Consider the following 6,189-nt stretch of genomic DNA (forward strand, 5'->3'; position numbering starts at 1 on the left):
GTTTTCTTTAGAGTACCTATGCTCTCATTAGCCTCTGTAGCTCCCTTCCTTGGAGTGGTTTTCTTTAGACTACCCAAGTTCTCTTTAGCCTCTGTAGCTCCCTTCCTTGGAGTGGTTTTCTTTAGAGTACCTATGCTCTCATTAGCCTCTGTAGCTCCCTTCCTTGGAGTGGTGCTCTTTAGAGTACCCAAGCTCTCATTAGCCTCTGTAGCTCCCTTCCTTGGAGTGGTGCTCTTTAGAGTACCTATGCTCTCATTAGCCTCTGTAGCTCCCTTCCTTGGAGTGGTTTTCTTTAGACTACCCAAGTTCTCTTTAGCCTCTGTAGCTCCCTTCCTTGGAGTGGTTTTCTTTAGAGTACCTATGCTCTCATTAGCCTCTGCAGCTCCCTTCCTTGGAGTGGTGCTCTTTAGAGTACCCAAGCTCTCATTAGCCTCTGCAGCTCCCTTCCTTGGAGTGGTGCTCTTTAGAGTACCTATGCTCTCATTAGCCTCTGTAGCTCCCTTCCTTGGAGTGGTGCTCTTTAGAGTACCTATGCTCTCATTAGCCTCTGTAGCTCCCTTCCTTGGAGTGGTTCTCTTTAGAGTACCTATGCTCTCATTAGCCTCTGTAGCTCCCTTCCTTGGAGTGGTGCTCTTTAGAGTACCCCAGCTCTCTTTAGCCTCTGTAGCTCCCTTCCTTGGAGTGGTGCTCTTTAGAGTACCCAAGCTCTCATTAGCCTCTGTAGCCTTCTCAGGCAGAGTGGTTTCTTCACAGTCCCCAAACTCTCAATACCACTGTATGCCCTTCCTTGAGAGTACTTATGATCTCATTAACCTCCATAACTACTTCCCTGAGAGTGACCCTCCTCAGAGTACTTAAACTCTCATCTGTCTCAGTAGCTCTCTCCCTCAGTGTGGCCCTCCTCAGAGTACCTAAACTCCCAATAATCTCCATACCCCCTCCCTCAGAAAGGCCCTCCTCAGAGTACCTAAACTCTCCTAATCTCCATACCCCTCCTTCATAGTGGCCCTCCTCAGAGTACCTATCCCAACATTAGTCTCTTTTGCCCTCTCCTACGAAGCATCCCTCCTTTGAGTACCTAAGCTCTCATTAACCTCATCATCCCAAGAGATTCAATTTTGACATGCGATTAATCGTGAAAAATGTCTATGGTGCTTCCTATTAAAAGACTATGGCCCTCATTCCGAGCCTGGCGGGCGGCGGAGGCCGCCCGCCAGGCTTCCCCCCTCCGAAATACCGCTCCGCGGTCGTAAGACCGCGGAGGGTATTCCGAGTTTTCCCCTGGGCTGGCGGGCGGTCTTCACAAGACCGCCCGCCAGCCCAGGGGAAAACTCCCTTCCCACGATGACGCCGGCTCGTAATAGAGCCAGCGGAGTGGGAAGGTGCGACGGGTGCAGTTGCACCCGTCGCGTATTTCAGTGTCTGCTTTGCAGACACTGAAATACTTTTAGGGGCCCTCTTACGGGGGCCCCTGCCGTGCCCATGCCATAGGCATGGGCACGGCAGGGGCCCCCAGGGGCCCCGCGACTCCCCCTCCCGCCATCCGGTTCCCGGCGGGAGAACCGCCAGGAACTGGATGGCGGGAGGGGGAGTCGGAATCCCCATGCCGGCGCAGCATGCTGCGCCGGCTTGGAGGATTCCTTTGGGGCAGCGGGAAACCGGCGGGAGACCGCCGGTTTCCCTTCTCTGACCGCGGCTGAGCCGCCGCGGTCAGAATGCCCCGCGGGGCACCGCCGGCCTGTCGCCGGTGCCACCGCGTCCCACGGCCCTGGCGGACTTGTTCCGCCAGGGTCGTAATGACCCCCTATCTGTCCTGATGATGACCCATTAATGATTTGTTCTCATAAACTGGGTTGAAACGTCGACAAGATTGTATGTGGATTCATGTCAAAAAGAATAGTGACTTCTAGACACCTGCATTATAGGGTTCTCTGTGAAGATCATAAACTTTTTAACCAAATGTTTACTGTATATACCACTGTGGCACCGTAATCACATTATTCACCTACACTGCGCCGTCACTCTAGGAGCACCTATTTTATTTAGAATGTATTTATTTTTATCATTCTTGCATAACTAATTTGAAATTGTTCATTAAATAAAAGGCAAAAGATTAAGATAGGTTCATTGCTACAAAAAAAGCTTTTGAGTTATTCTTTAACCTTTGCCGTGGAAATCAAGGGTTATACTTCCCCGTTGGGGCCAGCACAATTTTGATATATAAGGTTCACGATGGACTGTTCCCATGAGGAGCAGGGTCAGTATTGATGGTGGGGGATGTGGGCCTCTGTTTAGACTCGCACGGCGGATAAGAAAAGATGGGTTGGAAGGTTACCATGAACAATTGGCAGTGGTTAGACTATTTGCAAGCATTCCTCCCCGTCACCTTTTGGGTGTAAGGGTATGCCGGTACAAAACTCACGTAATTTGCTTTTGTGTAATTAAACACAATTTTGGTGAAATTACGCATAATTATGTGAAATGCAAATAAGTCATTCTACACTATATTTTAGTGTGACATATATTGACTCAATATCATGTTCTGAGCTAAAATAAATTTGCAAAAAAAAGCATTGAGAACAAAAGTCAGAACCTGTTCAGTTGTTCCTGTAAGTTTGTCATAGTTTTTTAACATGAATGGCACATTATCAGTAAATGTTTACCTTGAATGGTGTGTAATTACACAAAGTGACTTAATGGCATACTTTTGGTAATTTTGAATAATAAGTGTAACCTGAAACTCCTGAAATTATGTGAATTACACCGATGTCATTTAAATTTCACCAAGGCCTAGTCTTTCGCTGCCAGTAGTATGCCTGGACACCTCAAACTGGCAAAGCTTTCCAAGGCTACAACTGCCAATGTTTGTGAGCTCCAAACACTAGTAATTTTTCACTCATTCAAGGAGAACCTCTATGGCTGCTGATGAACTACTTTTTTGGGGTAAACAGGCACTCTCTCTATTTAGGTTTCTGATCACAAACATTATTTGGGGGTTGCTAAGGTTCGCATCTGTGACCCTTGCTTGCCCCCTTGTGACCCGGCACTACCTGTGCAACCCCTGGCCTCAGAGATAGCAAAATCAGTGCCAGGAACAAAGCAGTAGTTCACCCACACTTGAAGAAATACTTGGCCCTGGGGCACCAATGGCAAAATGGTGCTACTGGCACATTGGGTGTTTAGACAAAAAATTTAACAAATTAAAACATCTGAGTGAAATCAGGACAGTGAGAAAAAACAACACAGACAGTAACCCCAACTCAGGGTCCAGACCCAAATGCCAGACTTTGTGAAGTAAACTTTTTCAGGGGGACTAACTTTGTCCCTGTGTCCGACACATGCCCCATTGCGGTCAGCCTGAACTTGTGACTGACCCGGAGTGGTGCTTTGTGCTTTTAGGTGCTATTCTTACCTAAATCTTTCAAATTACATAATTCCGGTTCTATGGATTTGAATTTTGTTTATGGCTGCATGAAATACAAATAATTCATACACGGATTAACATAATATGGATACTCAGTAAAGCATGAAAAAGAGTGGAATATGTCACCGTAAAGCAAAGGTCTTCAAATTTAGGGTGGGTGGGGGTGGACTCTCTCTAGGGGTTCTGGAATTGATCTGGGATTTGGGGCAGTGGACACAAGAAATCTCATTCTCAAAACAGTGCCGTATTTTTGCTGAGAAATAGTGACAGTTACTAACTCTGTAATGGGTCGTCAGTGGTAGCTCCTTCACTTATGAGAGGACACTATGTATGAAACAATTAAATAGATACCGCAGACAGTGCCACCTCATTTTAAAAAATATTTATTTCAAATAATTACATATTTAAAGTCATACTTAACAGCAATTACAAGTTTGTGGCCGGAGGATATTTTTAGCTAGATAAATTGCTCTATTCCCTAATCTAGGCTAGACCACTCCCACCAACATTTGACAGGGTCATTAGTGCAGCAGGTGCAGTGACACCGGGAATGGGTGTCTGTTATTCCCAAATAGGAGGACAGGGATACATTTTCCTTATTTGTATTACTGGCTGTGCCCCCACCTTACTAGCCCGTTGCATACATCAGCTCATTCCTCCACCTGCTTAAAGTAGTTGTGTGCGCACGTCTCGCTCACTCCTAAAAGTCTAGTCTTCAAATTGCCGATTGGCTGCTCCATTCTATTTTTCCATATAAAGCACTTTATACACCATCACACTTTAACCCTCGCTCCCTAAACCTCTCGTGTGTACCAACACAGGTTTCTAGCAGCAACACTCCTATAGTACTCCTCCGGTGCGCATGCGCACTCAGAGCCGACCTGCTTACCAGTGAGCGCCTGACAAGACGGGAGCATCCCACCCCCGGCTCCTACAGCGACCTCCTCTCTGCTCCTCGGGGTACACACCGAGCGACAGTACACCCACCCCCTCTCCTGGTCCCCCCTCAGGCCGGCCTCTGGGCGCTCTCTGCGGTGGGGGAGAGAGTGGCCATTTAATCAGAAATCAGAGGGGGCAGTCGGAGCCGCTTTATGCTTCCCGTTGAACGCTATGTAGCGCCTCTGGGTGGGCTTCACGCGCGAGGCGCTAATGGCAATGAAACTGCTGCAGACAGGATACTCTTGTTTTTTAGCATTTGATTTGGCTCTTAGATGCTTCGAATTAGTTGCAGCCTGCAAGTCACAAATTCGACTTTCAGCCCAGTGAGGCAGCTCGGTGGGTTAAGGTGATACTAAATCGTTGTACCTCCTGCACGGGGTCAATTTGTGTCACACAAGTGTTCACTGCGACATTCACCCACCCAAAGTGGATTCATTGAAAACAAGCCGGCGAAGCGCACCTGGATCTCCGCGTGTACTGTAATAGACGCTATATTTTAGCGCCCTCGGTTTCGAGGGCGGGGCTCCTCGACTACAGTTTACACACAAATAACCACTTGAGTAGGGTTTTCATAATCTTACGTAGGTGGTAACAAACCCCAATATGCTAAGCGCTCGCTGCTGAGCGTTATCTTCAGGTCTCGGCTTGCAATCCCGGTTGGGACAACTCACCTTTCATCCTTTCAAGGCAGATACATTCAGCTAGGTAACAGAAACAAGTGAGATTTTGAGTGTTGTGAAAACGGTAAACTACGCTGTATAAAATATATTATCGTATGCCAATCGATAGCTTCGTTGGATCAGCTCCCGGTGTCGAAAAACGAACGCAAACAATCCATCACATTTATGGTGCACGCTTTATATAGGGTAAACAACAGTCCAACGATGTCAGCGCCCCTCCCCCACAAAATAAGCCCCCGCTATCACCGTTCATGATATTTTAAGATTGATTTTTTTTTTTGGGGGGGGGGGGAGGGGCAAAATAATGAATGTCTCTATATTACAAAAAAGGTTGTCGTTTCTTATTCGGCTATCACACTCACTGGAATTTTACACCTGCCTTAAAGCCGCTCAGATGTTCTCCCCCAAGCGCCATAGTGCGCCCTGCCAACCCCTCCCCTCCTACCCATGGCCCACTCTTCCCCAGTGCACCCCCTCCACCGCCCCCCCGGGACGGATTAACTCCGCACAAACGCCACTGTCAGTCACAGGAGAGTGATGGCACACCGAGGATGCTGCGCGGCCCCGCTGGTCCCCACCTGCCTGCTCCGTGCAGATGTGGGAGCACATCCTCCTGCCTGCTCGCGTCCAGCGCACACATATATATAGCAGCCAGCTCATTCCCGGGCACGAAAACAGCAATTAAAGAACCCCCTCTCGTTGCAGTGTTAGGGGTCCTCGTCTCATTACCTTAGCAACCGCAGGCTTGCCTCTCTCCGGCGACGGTCCTCCTTGGAGACCGGGGATGCCTAGACCATGGCAGGCGGGCAGGGGCTGGGGGCATGGGAGGGGAGCGGGCCGGGTCAGAGAGCTGCCAGGCCGGAGGGTTGGCGAGGCAGCCGGAGCGCAGGCATGGTGCAGCCTCCTCTGGGTTCGAGGGAATGCGATGCTTCTGTGCGCCTGCTGCACCGGGGCTGTGGCAGGAGAGGGGGCGAGTGCACGAGACGGGGGCGGGGCACGAGCTAGGGGTAATAACTTAAGTAGATGCCAGGATGGAGGCGGCGGCACACAGGTCCGGTGGGGCAGTAATGGGCAGGGTGGGCGTTGAATGCCCGGAGGTGGCAACTGTCAGGAGCCCTGGAAGAGGAGGTCTGAGGGGCTGAGACC

General features: G+C 49.4%; 1 protein-coding gene across 2 annotated transcripts in view; it reads right to left on the reverse strand.

Annotated features, from left to right (window-relative positions):
• The window catches only part of RGS6 (regulator of G protein signaling 6), a 964,496-nt gene extending 958,507 nt beyond the window's left edge, over positions 1-5,989 (reverse strand). The window contains exon 1 of one of the 2 annotated variants that reach the window (XM_069208950.1): positions 5,773-5,989. The gene's annotated coding sequence lies outside the window, so the exon portion shown is untranslated. The remainder of the gene's footprint in view (positions 1-5,772) is intronic. The other variant, XM_069208949.1, reaches the window with a different exon arrangement.
• Positions 5,990-6,189: the final 200 nt, after the last annotated feature.

This window comes from Pleurodeles waltl, chromosome 9 (assembly GCF_031143425.1).
Source record: "Pleurodeles waltl isolate 20211129_DDA chromosome 9, aPleWal1.hap1.20221129, whole genome shotgun sequence".
Taxonomy (NCBI): Eukaryota; Metazoa; Chordata; class Amphibia; order Caudata; family Salamandridae; genus Pleurodeles; species Pleurodeles waltl.